Source organism: Pleurodeles waltl, chromosome 2_1, assembly GCF_031143425.1.
Source record: "Pleurodeles waltl isolate 20211129_DDA chromosome 2_1, aPleWal1.hap1.20221129, whole genome shotgun sequence".
Taxonomy (NCBI): domain Eukaryota; kingdom Metazoa; phylum Chordata; class Amphibia; order Caudata; family Salamandridae; genus Pleurodeles; species Pleurodeles waltl.
The window spans coordinates 200,415,502-200,436,377 of record NC_090438.1 but is presented as its reverse complement, the minus strand read 5'-3'; positions in this window follow the sequence as shown (position 1 = coordinate 200,436,377).

The window sequence follows — 20,876 nt, the reverse complement described above, 5'->3', positions numbered from 1 at the left end:
CCTCACTGAAGAATCTGATATACAGGGCAGCCAAGGTCTGGAGAAATGTAAATCCTTAACAGCTCAGTGTACTCCCATCAAGTCCAGATGATAATCATCAGGACATCGGAAGGAACGATGATGTAGTGGTGGGATCAGCCTGCCAGTCTCGTACAGGTTGTCATCGTCCAGTTGGCCTCGCCAAGCACCCATTCCGAGCCAAAGGCCCAGAAAGCATCAGCTAGCACTCCAAGATGTGGTGGGGGGGGGTGGAGGCGCTCCAGTCCCAGATCTCTGTCCCAGGCCACTTGGCATGGCACCAAAGGCCAGGCCGCCACACAGCCCCAGATGAGAGGCCCATATTTACTGCAGAGAAGCAGGCCCCACTTCACTTCCTCACACACCGGCCCATTTTTAGAGCCTGTGCATCTTACATCCTAAAGCAGATCTGCCCGGAATCCTCAGATCAGCTGTTACAGTGGTCAGGACTCTGTCTCCCTGTCATCGGGCAAGCAACTGCTCACAAGGGCACTGTATAACCCCAAAAGGCTCCAAGGAGAGGCACAGCGTCTACACTGTTCCAAAAGTGAAGGATTATTGTCATCTATTGCCTGTAGCCAGCACGGAGCTCAGAGGAACACGCCCGCTACGGCCCCTATTTTTGCCGTGCACCCTCCTAATGCTTGCTTACTTATTGCTTTCTCTAGACATTCGTAAGCACGAGAGGCTCCTCCAGTAGAGCGGAGGAGCGTTGCCCAACTGAAATGTCCCAGAGACTAAAAATAAAATGGTAATGAAGATAATTCATTACCATCTTATTTTTTCTCAACCCATCCCAAACCGAATGTCAGGACGGGGTGGGCCTGCTGAGTGGCAGCAGCAGCAGGGAGGAGTGGTAGGCTGCCTGTGCACTGGTTTAAAGTGCACATGTCTCGTTGGCCAGCCATCTTGCAACTCTGACTCCATGGTGCCGCCTACACCGGAGCCGTGGTCCCTGCTGAGTGCAATGACTGCTCCCTGGAACACAGGTGCAACGCTGCAGCGCCTCTGAAGTCCCACCACAGCGTGAGTCTTGAGTGCGGTATCACCAACGTCCGGAGCACCTCTGGCCCGAGGTCTGATTGTGACACTGCTAAGTCGACGCCTCATTTCTTGACCTGCTGGATTCATCGACCCCGCCGGGTAGCAAAGAACGAACGCCTTGCCACTGACGCAGCATGACCTCCCCTGCAACAGTAAGGAACCGATGGCTCACCTCCCTTGCCTAGCAGTTAGCAACTGATGCCTCACCTCCGCAGTAGCAGTAAGGAACTGACGCCGCACAGGCTCTAGCAATGCCTCACCTCCCCGTCTCCATACAACATCTTTGTTTCCTCAATGTTTTCCAAAGTACTGCACTTGGGGTCTGTGCGACTTGATGACCAGCCCCCACTCCCTTGCGAGTAGCGTTTTACTGTTGGGAGCAACTCCGTCAAGACACCATGATAGCCCAGTTGGAGCTATTGTGTTTCTAAGTGCTTTACTAAGATTTAATCTTAAAAATGTGTATCTTTACTTGTGTATGCTGAATTGTTGTAATTTTGGTCCTGTTTTACTCAGATAAATATTCGCTATTTTTCCAAACTGATATGGAGCACTTTTTGGTGTTTTCACTGTTACTGAGTGTGTGTGTACAAATACTTTACACATTGCGGCTAAGATAAGCCTGGCTGCCCGGGCGAGGCTACCAAGGGGTTATCTTAGCTGTGTGGCTCCCTTATCCTGACATGATTGAGGGTTCCTACTTGGTCAGGGTGCAAACCACTGCCAACTAGAGACCCTATTTCTAACATTGAAGATCAGTGGTGAGGATAGGACTTGTATTTGTACTTTACATAGAGTAATTGGTGGACACTGCTTCGATATCACAGACTATGACGTACCAATATACTGTTTCTCCTTTTTCTCTAAATTTTTCTAAAGATACTCCTGCTTCATCTTGATCAGCTTGGAACTCTGTGTGGTTGTTGCACCTGTAAAGCCTTGACAGAATGGAGATTAACTTCTGCCACTTAACATCTATACTATGTAGGAGCTGAGAGTTTTCTGCAAGGAGAGGGGCCTGGCTGTGAAGAGTAGATCCACAAGGCGGGATCTTGAGACAGCCCTGTATTGTTATGAGGAAACATACTGGGTAGCAACACTATCAGATGACTCTGGGGAAGACTCTGTGGGGGAAGACCCCTCTGGAAGTGTAAAGGATGTAAGGCCTTGGAACCTCCTTGAGGATCCCAAACCAGAATTCCAAGAGGGCAGTGGCCCTGAGAGAAAAAGCAAAGTAGGGAGAAATGATTTTGCAGAGGCTCCAGAGGAGAGAGGGGAGCCCACAGAGAGGGACTCCCTGCTGAATCTTTTGCTTATAGAATTGTCTCTTCCTATACCCTGTCCCATAAAGAGTTCAAGGACAGACAGACTGAGAAGGACCTGCAGCTGCAGCTGCAGCTGGCTCAACCAAATCCAGAGGAGCTGAGCTGACACAGCCCTAGCGGAGGAGAGGAGGGCTGACGCAGAGCGAGCCTTAGCCCAGGAAAAGGAAGTAATTTTAGCTTACAAGTTGAAGTTGAGAGAGCTGGACACCAGGAAGAATGAGTTCAGCTCAGATGGTAGCAGTGAAAGTACTATGTCTAGTACTGAAGAAAAGGTCCACATACCCAGAGACTTAGGCAGTCATTATGAACATGGTGGGAAAGACTGCTGACCGCCGTGGCGGCGGTGAACAGAATCCCGCCGTTGGCGGTGAATGGAAACCTGCCATATAATAAATGAAAATCCCAACCCTGCCAAAAATCACCAGTCCAGCACACCCCGCCATGACTCTGTCGGTGGGAATCTTGGACCTCCCCACCCCACCACCGCCAAGCACACCCACATCCCGCCCTCCAAATAATGATGCACAAATCACCTCGGCGGACAGTGGAGGCCGGATGACCATTGGCGGCTGCGACCGCCCCGGGCGGCACGTGGACTCAACAGCAAGAAGTGCACACATTGGCTAGGGGTATGAACCCACACACACGTGACACACATCCAGAACCCCATAAGACACACCCAGACACACCCCACAATCCCTTGCAACGAACGCAGGACAAGAAGACGGAGAGTACCAGAGCCAGACAGCAAACGCCAGCATACAGGACACGCACACCGACCCACAGAAGAGCACCCCTACCTCGTTCCCAGCCCTACACCATTCCTCAAACTCACCATGTCCCCCCCAAACATCCGCGCTTCACTGAAAGGGAGTTAAGGACCATGGTGGATGAGATCTTGAAGCTGGAGCCACAAATATTCGGGTCTGAGGTGCAGCACACACCCATCGCAAGGAAAATGGAGCTGTGGCAGACCATTGTGAACAGGGTCAAAGCAGTGGGACACCATCCACGCACCAGGGATGACATCCGGAAGAGATGGAACGACCTGCGGGGGAAGGTCCGGGCCATGGCATCAAGGCACCACATCGCAGTGCAGAAGACTGAGGGAGGACTGCCACCAACACCACCTGACTACACTGACTGGGAGGAAAAGGTACCGGCCATCCGGCACCCAGAGGGACTCACTGGACTCACTGGAGGAATGGACTCAGGTAAGTGATCTACAATCACCCCATATCCACCACACCTGTAATGCATGCACCACCCCACCTCACCCACACCCACCAGGACCTACACCCCACCCTGTCATCAGCCACTACATCCACCCCCCTACATGACCACAAACCCACTAACAGGCCCACATCCCTCCCCCTGTGCACAGTCACCCACCCCTGCACGTACCCACAATGGAACGACACCCCCCACCACAATGCAACCCCACACTGGTGCAAAATGCAATGTCAACCTCGCAAAGGCACCCTGGAAGGCCACTGAAGGTAACACCAGCACAAAATCGCCCAGTCCTGTTCACCTCAAACTTTCATGCACATGTAACAGACATGTCTATGTCCCCCAACAGGCACCACCACCCATGCAACCCTAACGGACGGGACAAGGAGTGCCAGTGCCCCCCAGGGAGACAGAGGCACCTCACAGGACACTGGTGAAGGATCCCTGGACACTGATGAGCAGGCAGGCCCCTCACACAGTCCTGAACTGTCACCATGCAGTATCCCCACCCAGGAAACCACTGTCACCCCTACCACCCAGTCAAGACCAGCAGCCCAGGGCAGGCGTCCCCACACCAGTATACCCAGGGCAGAGACTGGTGGAACACAGGTACAGAGGCCACAGTCTTCCACTCCCAACATGCAGGAAGGCGAGGGTCCCAGTACAAGTGGTACTGCCACACCTGTGCAGGGGACACAGGTACAGGGGGTTAGGGCAAGTGCAAGGTTTGCAGTGGGCCAGGGGGGAGGACACAGGATGGATGCAGAAGCCCAGGACGTGATCTCTGAGGTATTGGGGGCATACCAACATACCCATGACAGGTTGGCACAGATTGTGTCCACCCTGGAGCACAGTCAGAGGATACAGCAGGAACAACACCTACAGGCAATGGAGCAGTGGAAAGAGCACAATGCCACAATGGCCATCATAGCAGGAGCACTGCTGCAGCTGGTCAAAAATCAGTCTGACACCCACACAGGACAAGAGGCCCCCACAACAGCACCGGACAACCAACATCAGATCACCCCAGCAGCAGAAACATCACAGGAACTACCCTCACAGGAAACACAAGGGCCTACCATGTCATCCCATGAAGCTCAACAGCAGGCGCCCAAATGGACCCTCAGGCCACGATATGGCACTGGAACCCCAGCTAAGAACAAGGCCCCCTCCAACAATTAACTCTGCAACAAATGCAAAGCAACCATCCCACCCAATCACCAACCACGCATTGCTGAGAGGCAATATGAAATACTGTTAGACAAGATGGACCCATCAATACTACCAACAAGGCTGCTACCATGTTGGTCTTGAGGACACCCCACCCTTACGACTTCCCATCACTGTAAATTGCACAATTCACTCACTTCAACCAATAAAACACTTTTCACACCTGTAACACTGTCCCATGTGTTAAATTGTGAACAAAGTGGAGTATGGATGCAACTGGCAGAGAACAACTTTATTGTCTAATCTGTGCATGATGGGAGTCCTGTGTACCCAAATGGTGGCAAGGAGGAAATGTGTATATTTTCAGTCAGTACCATGCAGTAGTGGGCCATGTTTCGCCTATCATTACCAACCCCCACTATATGACAGAGCACACTAACAGTATTAGTCACTAACCCCAATGACAGGCCTAAGTCCCACCCAGTTACAGGAAGTAGAGTTGTATCAGTTGGTTCCTGGAATTGACATCTTCCCCTTCCTCATCACCACCATCACTCTCCTCACCTCTCTGAGGTAGCTGACCAGGACCTATAGCACCCTCCACCTCCAGGAGGGGGATAGAATGTCTCACTGCCACGTTGTGCAGCATGCAGCAGGCCACCACTATTCTACACACCTTATCAGGCCCATAGGCCAGGGAACCCCCAGAGATATGTAGACACCTGAATCTAGCCTTCAGGAGCCCTATAGTTTGCTCTTTTACCCTCCTAGTACGTACATGGGCCTCAATGTAATTCCTCTCTGCATCCGTCCTGGGATTCCTCACTGGTGTCAGGAGCCAACGCAAGTTTGGATAGCCAGAAACACCTAGAAAATGGTGCAATACAGACTCGTCATTGGTATGACCCTTAGTCAGACAGGCTGGTTTTCAGCAAAGTGTCAGTTACTGACAGGCACACTTACCTATGATCCACCCTCTGTCCTCCTGTAGTTGTTCCATCTTCTGTGGCACACTACTGTTCCTCAACACAAAGGAATCATGGACTGAACCTGGGAACATGGCATTCACATGTGAAATGTACTTGTCTGCAGTACATACCAATTGGATGTTCATGGAGTGAAAGTTCTTCCTGCTTCTGTACACCTTTTCACTCACTCTTGGGGGGATGATCGGTATGTGGGTGCCATCTATGGCACCTATGACATGGGGTTTGTTGGCAAAGGCATAGAATTCAGACTTGATGGCAGGTAGGTCAGTACTTTGGGGAAACCTCACATAGGACTGCAGGTGTCGGACACAAACATTCAGAAATCTTGTCAGTACCATGAGGAACATTGGCTGTGAAAAACCAGCACCCATGCCCACTGTCACTTGAAATGAGCCCGTGGCCAGGAAATGGAGTGCTGAGAGCACCTGCACTTCAGTTGGAATGGCATGCTGATTACGATTTCCCGGAGTTAGTGCAGGATCCAGTAATGCACAAAGGTCCAGAATAGTTGCACTTGGAGTCTGTAAGTGATTATGATCTGATGCCTCACCATGGTTCCCATATCCACAGGTGGTCTGTACACCAATGGTGCCCTTCCTCGCCACAAGGGTCGGTACCTACAAGGGGTTACACAAAGGAGTGATGAAGACACATACATAGGCTCACTTGTCATCATTTGTGCACTGCATTGTTCATTGTAGTGTCTCGACAATAACTGCTACCTGACAGATATACATGTACATCACAAGGAGGGAACTGAGTATTTCATGTGTGCTACTATACTGAATGGACAGAGGCCTAAGTGCTTCATGTGGCTAGTAGGGCCTGCATTGTGAGTAGTAATTAATTCTAGATGCGTAGGTGATGGCAAAATGTCTGCTCACTGTAGATATGCCCTTTCATTGTGGAAGTGACCTCATACCGCTAGCGGTTGGCGTCACAGCGTAAGGCGGTGTTTACCGATGTTCGAACCCTCATTGGCTAACATGGATGCCAATGGGGAATCCTGGCGTATCATGATCGCCGCCGGCTGTGACGGTGCATACCGCCGTGGACCGTACGCGCATTTGTCATCGTTTGATCACTTGACTCCCTGATCCCGTGCGGACAGGTATTCCACTCTGTGTACTGCTGTGGCCTGCCTCTGGCTATGGATGTGCCACGTGTTGCAGGGGAAAGGGCCCCAGCCTTCACCCAGAAGGAACTGGAGAAGCCAGTTGACGGGGTCCTGCCCCTGTACGTGAAACTGCACGGACGGCCAGAGGTACAGGTGAGTCTGGGTTGGGGGGGCACTGTGTGTGTGTAATGGATGGTGTTGATTGCACACATGTGTACACCTCTGAGCCTGCATGGCCCATGGTGCATGTCATGCTGCGTGCGACTGTCCTGTAAGTCTGAGAGTACTGTCCATCCCATAGTGGACGATTAGCCAGCTGTTCCTATCGTGCAAGTGCCTGACCTCTGTGTTCCATTTCTGTGTCGTCCTTTTAGGTCAGCGCCCACCAGAAGAGGGCACATTGACATGCCATCGCCAAGGAGGTGCGGATATTGGGGGTCTACAACCGGCGGAGCATCCACTGTAGAAAGAGGTGGGAGGACCTGCGGCGCTGGGCGCGAAAGATCAGTGAAGCCCAGCTGGGGAAGTCCTCCCAACGAGGAAGGGGTGCCCGTCGGGCACTGACCCCCCTCATGCGACGGATCCTGGCGGTGGCGTACCCAGACCTGGGTGGGCGCTTGAAGGCTGCACAGCAGTCACAAAGGGGTGAGTACTCATTTCACATACTTCAGTCTGGAAGGATGTCTGGGTGTGCATTAGGGTTCATGCTGCTTAGAGGCAGGGACTTTGACTGGTGTCCATCTACTTTATGGTCCTGTGACACTTTCGGTGTATAGTGAATACTCAGGAGTCAGTTATCGTGGACTTATGTGGGTTTTATTCTCAAATAGGCTTGGGGTTACAGTCTCTCTCTTTCTCTGTTCTCTGTTCCTGAGCTTTGGTTCTGTCCCAGTCTTCTTCCTTCTGGTCTTTACGGGTTTGTTGAAGGGTTTATCCTTCTCAGTCTTCTCCTTGACTTCTGTCCCCCCGGGAAAACGCATGCAGAGAGACAGAAAAATACCATGGTAAGTACTGTGTGGTGCGTCTCTTTCGTCTAGCCCTTTTCCCTGTCTTCCCTTTTCCGTCCTGTCTTTTCCGTTTTCTGCCCTCTGTTTTCCCCCTTCTCTTCTTCTGACCTAATTCCCCTTCTCTTTTCTTCCTTCACCTGTTATTCGATTGCCTCTGTTTTATCTGTCCCTGTCTCCAGTTCCTGTCGTTCTTTACTGCCTAGGAAGCCTCTTCTTCCTATTCTTCTCCTTTGTCTCTCTTTCCGTACCCCAGTTCTCCTGTCTTTATCCTATGTAGCAGCTCTTCACCAATATAAGTGCTCACTGTTTTGGGCTCCTGTGTATTATCGCATTTATACCGGTTTGTGGAAAGGTGCCACGGCGTAATGGTGAGCGGTGCAAAATCAAAATATAATAGGTGCAAAAAAGGTGCCCGATCCCTTCTCCCCCCCTTTCCCCTTTCCGCTTTTCCCTTCTTTCCCCTCCCGCTTCTTTTACTCCACCGGCCCCATGCACCTGGTAGAGCCACGCTTGGCGGGAACGTGCGTTTCGTCTCCCCGGGGTTCGTTGCTGTGGCGTCCGAGTTCGTTGACGGGGTTCCTTCTGGATCTGCACTTCCCCGAGTCCAGCCACCGGTCTCTCACCCTCTCCAGGTTAGCCTGCTCGTCTTCTTCTCGTCCTCGAGTGTCTTCGGTCCTCCTCAGCTTGTCTTCTTCTCTTCCTTGTTGTGGGTCGGCACCCTCTAGGTCTCCTCCTCCACTTCCCACGATCGCGCCCCCAATTGCTGGTGCTGCCGTATTTGTCCTCACATTGACCCACGAAGGGACGGTATTCAGCCAATCACGGGAAATGAGGTCAGGAGAGTCGGGGATAGCAGGGGCAGAGACAGCACAAGTCCCGTTCCTCTGCGGGCGAGATGCATTCAGCCCGTCACAGGTCCCCAAAGAGTGTAGGGGTGTCTTTGTCAGGTCTCCCATACGTCGCCTCCTTAGGGAGTCCAGGGGATGGGTGTAGAGCAGTATTCTGGTCAGTAGTGAGGGGCATGGCCATGGGCATAGTGAACGGTGCTGCCTATTTGGTGTGTCTTCTGGGTGGGTGTAAGTCTGACCATTATGTACCTGCATTCAGTTATTTACAAGTGTCTCTCCTGTTTTGTCTCCCCATCCCTGTTCTCTTGTGTTGGTTTGGTACAGCATCAACATCAGGCGAGGGAGCTGAGGCACCGGCGAGTGGGGAGGCAGCAGCCCACGGATCCTCCGAGGCAGAGACAACCGACGCCCAGGGGACCAGTGGGTGGGAGGGCGAGGGGAGTTCCACGGGAGGCTACTACTACAGGAGGTAGTGACTCCGAGACCTCCTCCGATGGGGGCTTCCCGGCGGTGGTGGACCCTAGTGCACACACCACTACCGTGACATCTTCCGCCACCCCCATTCCATCACCGCCCTCCCTTCTGCTCCCCACCGAGTTGCCTATGCCTGCCCACCGAGAAAGGTGGGCGTCAGCTTCACCCCAGGCACCTTCTCCCCTGCCACAGTCAGCCCTGCTGCCCTCACAGAGGAGACTATTGACCTCCTGAGAACCATCTCTGTAGGGCAGACAACCATCGTCAATGCCATCCAGGGGCTAGCATCAGAGGTGCAGCAGACTAATCATATCTACATGGCATTCACGGTGCTGTGTCAGCTCTACAGAGATCTTTTCAGGCTCTGGCCTCCTCTCGGATGGCAGCCAGTTTCCCTGGCCATTCCGTCCCCCTCCAACCTCCCCTATCCCTTCCAACACCCCACTCCCTTTACGCGTCCAAGGCACACACTCAGACACCCAGTCAAGCACATCAACACACAAGAAACACACTTCAAAACACAAGCACCACACCTCCCACCACAAGCATTCACACAGCCAACAGACACCTGCACACACAACAATGTCCACTTCCCCCAGTGTGCCCACCTCTTCCGCCTCCCTGTCTGTCCCTTCTACATCCACGCCCTCATGCACTGCACCTTCACTCACTGTTGCTGCTCCTCTTCCTGCACTCCCCACAATAGCAGACAGCCATACATGCATCCCATACATCACACCTGTACTCACCACCACTACTGTAGTCAACACATGCAGCACACTCACCAGACTTGCAGACACCCACACAACATACAGCCACACTAGCTGTCTGTCTTCTCCCACTGTGTCCACCCCCCTTCAAAAACACACAAATGCACCAAGACACTCACCCATCAGACATCCACCACACCACAGCATACTGAGCAGTCACCTGCACCCACTACACGCACCCCTACACCACATACATCCACACCCTCTGCCTCCGCTTCCACGCCCTCATCCACGACCACCCCAATTGCTCCAAAGAAACTTTTCCTCGCCTGTGCTGACCTCTTCCAACCCACTCGCCCACCCCGTCTTGTCCCCAAACGTGCACACCTCCTTGCCCTTTCCGCTCCTTCCACATCACAGTCCACCCCTGTGCACCCTTCACATTCCTGTGGCCCTTCCCCAGATAAGAAAAAGCCCCGGACTGAGCCTAGGCCATCTAGCTCCACCCGTTCCAAACAGCCCCCACCCCCTTCAAAGGACAAGCCCACCCCCTCCACCTTCCAAACGAAAGTCAAAGGACCACCCCCGTCGAAAATCCCCACCCCCACCACTCCCTGCCCCCCTTCCGTGAGGTGCCTGGATGCCCTATGGTGCCCCATGAGGTGGAGTACTATGCACTTGTGGGAGCCAGGTTGGGCCCGTCGTGGCCCATGGCAATTGTCGACATACGGACTGGCCATTGGCCCTGTTTAAACTGTTTGGCTCAGTGAGCTTCATATTAAAGTTTCTGTGTGGACTGTGTTTGGGCTGCAGGCCGTTGAACCCTGGTTTTTTGTTTCCTTTGTTATGGGTGTGGGGCATTTGTATGTACTATAGTCATGTTGGATTAGCCTTGTGTCGGGTAAGTACCTCTTGATGTGGGGTGTATGGGTTGTGCTGCTGTGAAAGGTTGCGGGGGCGTTGTAGGGTGGGTGGAGTGGGTGGGTATGTGACTGTGACCTTTCTTCCCTTGTTCAGAAGGTTGCGGCCGTAGAGGTATATGGTAAGGAGCAGGGCTGGCATGATCTGCAGCTCTCTATCCATGTCTGCAGCGGCGCGTTCTGCGGGACTCCAGTGAGTGTTTCCTTGGTTCATTTCCGCCTGGCTTTGTGTGGCGGTGGTTCCCGCCCCGGAACTGGCATCGGAATGGTGGTTCATTATTTGATGGGCGGGTTGGTCCTTTCCGACGACCTGTGGGCAGACTCTGCCATCATCGGCGGTACTCCTCTGCTGGAGGTGGGTGGTTCGCGGGATGCCTGACTTTCATTTGGTTCATTATTTGGTGGTCCGGCCAGCTCCTCTGTTGGCGGTTTCTGCCGCCGGCGGAGCGGAACAGACCGCCATGTTCACAATGAGGGCCTTAGTTTTTAAGGAGAGGGGTGACATACGCCAGTGGGCTCAGGCATATGAGGTTACTCCAGAGGTGCGCAGGGTCCCTGAGATGGATTAGGGAACTGGCACGGGAAGTCATACTCCTGGTGGAGGGAGGGGTATGCTACTGTCTCTATAAGGTAGTGACAGGGAAAGGTGAACCCCCACAGAGGAAGCCCTGGTTAGGGAGTAGGGAGTCACTCCAGAGGAGGGTAGGTCGAGTTTGAAGGGCATTCAGATACTGCCTCACCAGATGGGAGATGATGTGGGCTTTTTGAAGGCACTGGATGGTTCCGTGAAGGGTACTATGGTTAACACATATGAGAGGCTGTACAACTTGATTGCGGGAGAGCATATGCTCAGGTACAGTTTTCCTTGCACTGGAGGCAGACCTCTGAGTGAGTGCCAGAGTGTCTGAAGAGGCACTGGGGAGTAATCCTAAGGAGGGTGGTTCAGGTTTTCCCCATCACAGTGAGAGTGAGAGGGAGGGTTGCAGTACCTCAGACAGGTCCCAATGTAGTAGAGAGGGAGAAGGGCCCCACGTCCTTTCCTGAAGTAGGAGAAGGGGTGGGAGTGGGAGAGGCCCAGGGTGCCTAACTTCAGCCTCAGTGCTTGGGTTGCTCTCAGAGGAGGCCTAGACAGGGGACCTGGTCTGTACCAAGAGACCATCCACTGATGGGAGCCCCACAGTGGTAGGAGAACTTGGGGGGATGGATTCCAGAAGCGTCCTACCAGTTCTGGTGTCTGGCAGCACTACTCTGGAGAGGAGGGTGCAGAAGCCCAGATGGATGGGTGAGATAGGGAGACAGTCCCCAGTGGAGGACCAGTGGGTTAGGAATTGCCTACTTTGAGCTCAGAGCACCCCAGGAATAACCCTGGTGACACCACTTTTGGCTTGGGAGGGCTTGATGCTCTGTCAGGTGGTCAGGGGTCAGAAGACCTGTGCCAGGAGGACTCCCACACAACACATGAGCAATGTGTTTCCCTTGGGTGGGGAGGGATGGTTGTACTCCCCCGAAGTCCTGGCATGCCAGGCACATGCTCATCCTAAATGTATAGACCCTGGGTTGGGGGACAAGTTGCAGGATAGCACTCCTGAACTGGTGGGGCAATTGTGCAGAGTGGCTGCCACAAGCGCCTTGACAGATCTGGATTCAGGAGGTACCACTCCGAGAAGGAGGGTACAGAGCTGCAAAAAGGGGAACAAAGGTGGGGCACCCCTGACTCCTGTCCGGCCTAAGGGTACAAACCTCCGGAGAACCAGTCTCAGGCTACTACCCCTGAATTGGTGGGAGAGAGAGTGGACAAAGAGTACCCATCACCTGGGGCTACCACCCCCCACTCGGAGAAATCACCAAGGTTAGAGAGCCCTGGAAGGGCGGATGTGTGGCTCTCATCACTGACAGCTGTCAATGGCCACTGTGGGTTGCTGTCCTTATGGACAGAGTTGCCCTTGGGTTGGCGACACGGGTAACAACCTTAGTGTGGAATGGACCCCACCACTAAGTTGGCCATGGTGGTACTGTTTGCCTCCTGGGACACATCTGTGAGCAAAGTAAGGTTAGGTTAGGTAGGAGAAAGATTCCCCATGGTTTAGCTTAGTGGGCCCTGAGATTACGGACAGAGGAATCCAAATGGGTTCAGAAAGACAAAGAACTGGAACATGCCCCTGCTTTTTAGGACCAGGGTTCCTGTTCTATCGCCCTAAGCATGAAAGGTCATCAAGGTATTGATTAGTCTACCCTAGCTTTAGGCTGGAAGGGGGTTGGTTTGAACCTGGCCCTTTTTGCAGGGTTAACCCCAAGCATTTGCCTTCTTTCTCCTATTATTCTTTACTTGTAATGGTTGGCTTTAGGACTCTGGGCACTTTACCACTGCTAACCAATGCAAAAGTGCACATGCTCTTTGTCTAAAATGTATTGGTGATTGGTTTATCCATGATTGGCATATTTGATTTACCAGTTAAGTGCCTAGCATACTGCACGAGGTGTGCCCAGGGCCTGTAAATCTAATGCTAATAGTGGGCCTGCAGCACTGATTGTTCCACTGCAAACATGTCTCTGCCCTGCCATTGCAGTACATATGTGTTCAGTTTTACACTGCCATGTTGACCTGGCAAGTGCATCCACTTGCCAAGCCCAACCCTTCACTTTTACTACATGTAAGTCACCCCTAAAGTAGGCCCAAGGCAGCCCCATGGGAGGTGTGCAGTGTATTTAAAAGGCAGGACATGTACTGGTGTGTTTTACATGTCCTGATAGTGAAATACAGCTACATTTGTTTTTCACTATTGCAAGGCATATTTCTCCCATAGGGTAACATGGGATTGTCTTGAAATATCTTTTAAGTGTAATTTCTCATTGGGAGTGGCTAAAAATGTTGGGGTTTTGGTTTCTGAACTTACAATATAAAAATACATCTTTTGGTGCGTTGGTTTTTTAATTCTAAGTTTGAAAATGCCACTTTTAGAAAGTGGGCGTTTTCTTGCTTAACAATTCTGTGCCTCTGCCTGTCTGTTGAATACACGTCTGGGTCAGGATGACAGTTGGGCTGTTTCTGCATTCACGCTAGATAGTCACGCAAAGGAAGCTGAGGTGTACCCTGCATTTCCTGATGGTTCATCACAAGGCTGATGGGTCTTCCTGAGCTAGAGTGGAATGAGGAGCTGATTCTTGCACCTCAACAGGGCTGTGTTGGTCCTCACACAAAGCAGTCTCCAACCCCTGGGAGTGTGTGTATGTTGTATTTTTATCGTTTTGGTCTTGGTTTACTCAGATAATTATTGGGTATTTTTCTAAATTGTTGTGGAGTACTTTTGTGGTATTTTCACTGTGTTACTGTGTGTACAAATACTTTATACATTGCCTCTGAGATAAGCCTGACTGCTCGTGACAAGATACTAAGGGGGTGAGTAGAGTTATCTTAGCTGTGTGGCTCACTTATCCTGACTAGAGCGAGGGTCCTTACCTGGACAGGGTGTAAACCACTGCCAACTAGAGACCCCATTTCTAACAATATATGTACCTAGCGGCAGTCGCCACTAGGTAGTTTTAGTTAGGTCAGCTGTTTCATAGGAAAAGCATTTTTGGAGTTGCTAATTACATTGGCACAGTTTGACGAATTGCCACGAAACCCTCCAAAAAGCTGCTACTTTTGTAATATGTTGTGCATGCAAAGCTTCAGGGTGATCCATTAATTTGGGCCTATAAAAAAAGGGGGGGGGTCCCAAAAGGCAAAATCCCAATGCATTTTCCATAGGCTTCTTTATGATGGGCTACGGCAAAAAACGCTGAACTGAATGACACCAAATTGGGTTAGGTTTGCACAACTCTCTTGGGAGTGCCAATTTAAAAACAATGCATTCTGATTGGCCCAGGAAGCATTATTTCGCTTGTGCCATCTCGCTCCCGCAGGAGTCAGATATCTGCAAGTGAGCTCTCTGATTGACCGCCAGCAACATGAGGAAAACTTTGCTGACAGCCATTACAGGATTTGCCTGTCCTGAAAATGCCTTCCTTAAAATGAAATAGTATAAGGGGCAGATAGGGATACTCTGATCCACTAGGCCCCCAGAGGGCCAAAAAAGAAATAAAAATCAGCAATAAATGCTACGATCCCTTGAGACTCTTGCAGGAACAGAAAAATACGCAAATGGCAGCCTGGTCAAATTTTTTCTGTTTATGCCCCAGGAAGCCCACCCCCGGGACTGTATTTCTGAAGGGGAAGGGTCTGTGTGGTCTTCTTCTCTGAGGTTCCAGAGGCCCTGGCAGCCCACCCCAGGGCTGAAACGTGTTTATATGGGTAGTGGGGCCATGTGGTATCCCTACCCCATCCTCCAGAGGCCCAGGGGGCCCAGCCAAGGCTGAAATGAGCTTTTATGGGGTGAAGGGTCGCATGGTCTCTCTCCATGAGCCTCAAAAGGCACAAGGAACCCACCCCCAGGACTGAAATGTAACAAAAAGGGAAGGGGCACATGACCCCCCTCCTACAGCCATTAAAGGCCCTGGCAAGCCCACCCCTAGGGCTGATTACATTAAGCGGGAGCCACATGGGCCCCCCTTCCTGAGCCATCAATGACTGCGGGGACCCCATCCCCCAAGGCCATCTCAGTAGCTATGTTCTGGGGATCTCAACACTGGGACATAACATTTTTCCTGCCCACATTTTACCTGTGTTTGCTCTTGCTTGGTGGGAGCAGTTTTGAATTTGCCACCAAGCGGGAGCAAACACCAAATCTGCTCCCAACAGGCAGGAGCTTCAAAAATGCTCCCTCTCACAGGAAGCAGACTCCCAATGTGAGCAGAGGGTGCATTGGTGGAAAGCTTTCTTGACACTGTCTAAAAACTAAACTGAAGTTCACAGATTTGTCACCCAAGTTTGCTATTAAAAGGACACACACAGCGCTGACGGCACTACCCCCACTGGGGGAACCCCCAGAAGCTATAATTACGAGAATATTCTATTATAGGTATCAGTACTTAATACTAATAATTTGAAAATCACAGCATCGCCATCTTCCTGCACTATACCCGTAAGGTGCAGATGCAAAGGATGTTGTTTCTGGAAGTTAAACAAAAACAGAAAGCCATGAATTAATCCTGCATGCTGTTCTACCCAGCGCAGCTCAAAGTGATTGCAGATGGCAGGGCACTCTCCTTTGAGAATCCAGAGGACATGTGGTCATAGTTGGAGATGTGGGATAAGGTACCTGGCCGTGGGAAGGGAATGCTCAGGTTGGAGTGTGTGGGTGAGCAGAGATGACCAAGATGGAGGAGGGCAGGAAACCCTTCCAAGGTGGGCATACAGGCGACATGGCTCACACCAATCGTATTAGAGCAACAGGATGGTACTCTGGGCACAGAGATGGACAGTAGTGGCAAACACAAGATGACCATGGACGATGACAGGGCAACTGAGGAGGAGCGAGTGGGCACAGAGGATACTAGGTTACCTGTTGCATGTAGGGGTGATTTGGTATGGTTAACTCTGCAGAAGCTGCAGGTGTGGTCTGCAATGAATGATGAAGGGCAGGATGGGACTCTGAACAAGGGGGGGGGGACAACTGGAAGTGGACCTGGGGCCCTTAAGGATACTTTGGGGCCATGATGAAAGCACTGATGTGGCTTGCTGTTCTATTTAGGTAGGGTATGGTAGGGAAGCTGGAGAATAGCTCCTAATGTTGCCTTAATCTATATATTTCAGTTGTTAGGGATTGTTCTGACAAGTTGTAGTCCTTAGAGAACAGGCCAGGATGCTGTTGTTTGCAGGCGGAGGGTAGGACAGGTCAGTGCTCTGTTGCTGACCTTGAGTGGTAGTTATGGACAGAGTGAGCTTTTTTGTGACGTTTACCCAAGGAAGTAGTCAGGGTCTGGGGTAGCTGGTATTAGATGTTTTGCTTTTACAAGATTCACTGGTACATTATGTCAGCAATAAGGGGGTAGTGTGGCAGGTGGAAGGGGAAGAGCTGGGCCTGGCATGGATGAGGCAGTGACATGGCACAAAGGCATAAGATAGTAACTTGGAATGTCAGATAGCTGGGAGAGTATGCAAAGAGGCAAAGGGTGATGTCCTTCCAACACAGGCAGGGGACTGGTATAGCATGTCTCCAGGAAACCCATTAAATAGAAGAGGAAATCAGAAAACTGAAAAAGAAGTGGAGGGGCCTACTGTACTCGCCAACATACTCGGCCTATGCACCAGGTGGATCCTGCTGTTTGGTTTAAAATGCAATATTGAGAAGCCGACCCGTGTGGCAGATATATATTGGTGCAGGAGACATGGGATGGTATGGCTCTCTGTATTTTGAATGTATATGCACCTATCAATGATGATAGAGAATTGTGCCTGAAGATTCAGGACCTGTTGAAGGTAGCTAGGTTGTTTTAACTGGGTGCAAGATTGGGAGCTCAATCGGAAGCAAGAGAGAGAGACAACAAAACCAGTTATGGTGGAATTGCTGAGTGTGGCAATGCGGAATATGGGATGTGTCGATAGCTGGAGGGAGATGCACTCAACGGCCAGGGAATGCTTTTGTCACTCACTGATGTATGGTACTTATAGTAGGCTGGACAGACCACTGGGTATTGAGGATATAGCCTCCTAGGTGCGCACGTCTGAGTACTTGGGGCGTTATTTATCTCACTACTCGCCTTCGATATTGGAGATGATGAATGAGAGAGTGGTGCAGGCCCCTATAGCTGGTGGCTGCCCCCGGATGCCCTTATGGATGCAGCATGCTGGGAGAAATTAGGTGCAAACTCAACCTGACACACTACCTGGGTGCCTGTCCACTATACACTGCATACCATATCGGTAAGTCACCCCTAAGGCAGGCCTTTCAGCCCTAAGGCAGGATGCACTATATTGCATGTGAGGGCATAGCTGCATGAGCAATATGCCCCCACTGTGTCCTTGCCAAACCTGGGACATAGTGAGTAAACAGAGCAGCCCTTTTAAATGCATGTGCTGGATACTGGTCAGTATGAGTTTCACAGCTACATAATGGCTACTCTGAACCCTGGGTTGTTTGGTGTCAAACAACTCAGAATGATAAATCCAAACTGATACCAATACTGGATTTATTATAAAATGTACCCAGGGGTCACCTGCAAGGTGACCCCTGCAAAAGCTAACTACCCTGGCATAGTTTCTGGCTGGTCCCAACCAGCCTGCCACCTCCAGACACAAGTCTGACCTCCTGGGGTGAGAGCTGCTTTCTGAGATTCAGAACAATGCCCTTACTGGGTGGAGGTGCTAACACCCCCTCCCTCAGGAAAGTGCACTGCCCTGCTGGTGAGCTTCAAGGGGCTTACCACCCTTGAAAATCGATCCCCAGGATTGCTGCTAGCAGCAGATGGCCTCCCCTTTGTAAACTCCCACTTTTGACAGGAAACTACACAACCGTCCTACTCACACTGTCAAACACTCTGCACCGGTGTCATAATCGAGGCACATAGAATACGGGTACCGCATTAGGAGTCCCAAATAACCCGCCACTTGGCTGTGCCCCTCTCCACACCTGTGATAGTTGCACAGCCCCCCGATGGGACCCTGACTATGGGCAGACTCCAAACCAACACTGTGGCCCCACCCACGATAGGCCCACCATCCATGGTCCCAGACACTCCTCAACTGGTAGATGCCATTGCACTCTTCACTTCAGACAAACTAGATAGGGTGCTAGCAGCAATTAAACACTTGAGGGTCTCAATGGAGACCAGATGTTGCTCTTTAACTGCAGAACTCAGCTTCCTTCGAGACAATCACCAGAAACTTTTGGATAAAGTTTCTGACAGTGAGAACACTCTTGCCACCCTGCACCCACTCGTGACTGACAACTAGTCTGCATTCCAAGACCTCTGCGACCAGATACAGTACCTCGAGGATAAAGCAGAGGATCTAGGGGGACACTCCTGGACGAGCAACATTTGCATCTTGGGACTCCTGGGGGAGACTGAGGGGTTGAACCCCCTCACTTATCTGGAATCCTGGTTTACATCTTTCACATCTGCAACTGAGCTCTCTACTTTCCACTCACTGGCAAGGGCCCACTGTGTTCCAATGTGGCATCCTTCCTCAAGAGTCCCTCCCTGCCCCATGCTAGCAAAACTCCTGCACTTTAGAAACCGTGACACTATACTCCATGCAGCCTGACGAGCTGGTCCCTTCAAGTGGAAGACAAAGTGGTGTTGCTCTTTCCTGGGTACACCTGTGCTGTCCAATGCCAGAGGTTCTCCTTTATGGAAGTCAAGAAAAGGCGCCATCAATTGGGTGTGCAATACTGTTTGCTATTTCCAGCCCAGCCTAAAATAATGCTATACCGCACCACAACTTTCATTTCGGACACAAATGAAACTTGGGATGGGGCATACTGCCACCATGGAGAACAATACTGTTCACACAGCAAACTGACATCACCCCCCCTCCACACTCTAAAAATGGAAAACAAAGGAAATCTTGCCCAAAATCTTCCACACGACATTCAACGACCTTCTCACCGAATCTGGAACAAATCATAACTGACTGCAGACTTTGTCTCCAGGCAGCTGCCAACTTGGGCTCCACCACAGCAGTTATGGATGATGAACATGACCCCCACATCTTCTCCTCAGACAAAGATATGGCCCAGTCAGTGAACTCCCCGAGGGACTCACAGTCACCTCCGTTGGAGACACCGCAAACTGCAGACACTCTCATTTGAGCTGTTGACTCCTAATACATTGTGTTTGCAGTTATGTAGCACCACAGTGCACCCCCCTCTCTGTCTACTTCCTGGCTCACCTAGTTACTAATATGCTGCATCAACCCACTCCTACTACACACTGCTATCCTGCTGCCACATGCCTGATGTCTGCCTTCATTCAGTACGGTCCCTGACGCACAGGTCTGATGCGCTCGTCGGCTGTGGCAGACACTTCTAACAGAGAACACTCTCCCCCATGGGCCTCACACCATGTCACTAGGCATATAATAGGCATAATGGCCACCCCATCACTAATGGCACCGACCACGCCGCCACAATACCTCATAGTTTGTTAAAATATCAAGTTTGGGCACTTTACCCTTTGTGATGGTCCCCAAGTATTGAGAATGTTTGACCCCCAAGTTGTTCTTATCCCCCCCAATGTAACCCTCACTGCTTATCCCCACTCTACAAGCAAGTGACCCCTATTCTGGCTGCTGGGCGGACCCTGACAGCTTTAGCACTCTGCTGTCACCTTCTGGAAGTTCTACCTCCACCTAGCACTTCCCAGACGCACATTCCGCCATGACTTCATTAACAGATATTCGCTTCCTTATACTCAAAATTCATGGACTGTACACTGCTAGGAAATGCAATGCTATCTACTCAGACATTAGGTGCCAGGGGGCTCAGGTAATCCTACTGTAGGAAATTCATATTTTCACACAAGAGGTGGATCAAGTACGTAAACACTGGAGAAGCCACATGTACACCACCACATACTCAACCTATGCTCTTGGCACGCTCATATGGATACACCCTGGTGTCCTCTTTCAAGAACTCCAATTGACCATAGAAAAAGAGGGCCACTTTGTCCTCCTAGAAGACCTCCTCACTGGCCAACCCCTTCTGAAAGGATCCATATACACCTACACCCCCCGATACTGAACAAGAGACTTACTGGGACACACTAATTGCTGCACTAACCCATAAAACCCACTTACCATGGCTACCGGTATGAGACTGTAACAGTGCATTATACCTTACTGTTAGCCTTAGAGTGGTCACCCCTAGCTTTTTCCTGCCTCCCTCCACTTTTGAGATACTGTTTTTGCTGGTTTTTAGACTCTGCACACTTTACCACTGCCAACCAGTGCTAAAATGCATATGCTCTCTCCCTTTAAACATGGTAACATTGGATCATACCCAAATGGGCTATTTAATTTACTTATAAGTCCCTAGTAGAATGCACTATATGTGCCCAGGGCCTGTAGATTAAATGCTACTAGTGGGCCTGCAGCACTGATTGTGCCACCGCCTTCAGTAGCCCGTTAACCTTGTCTCAGGCT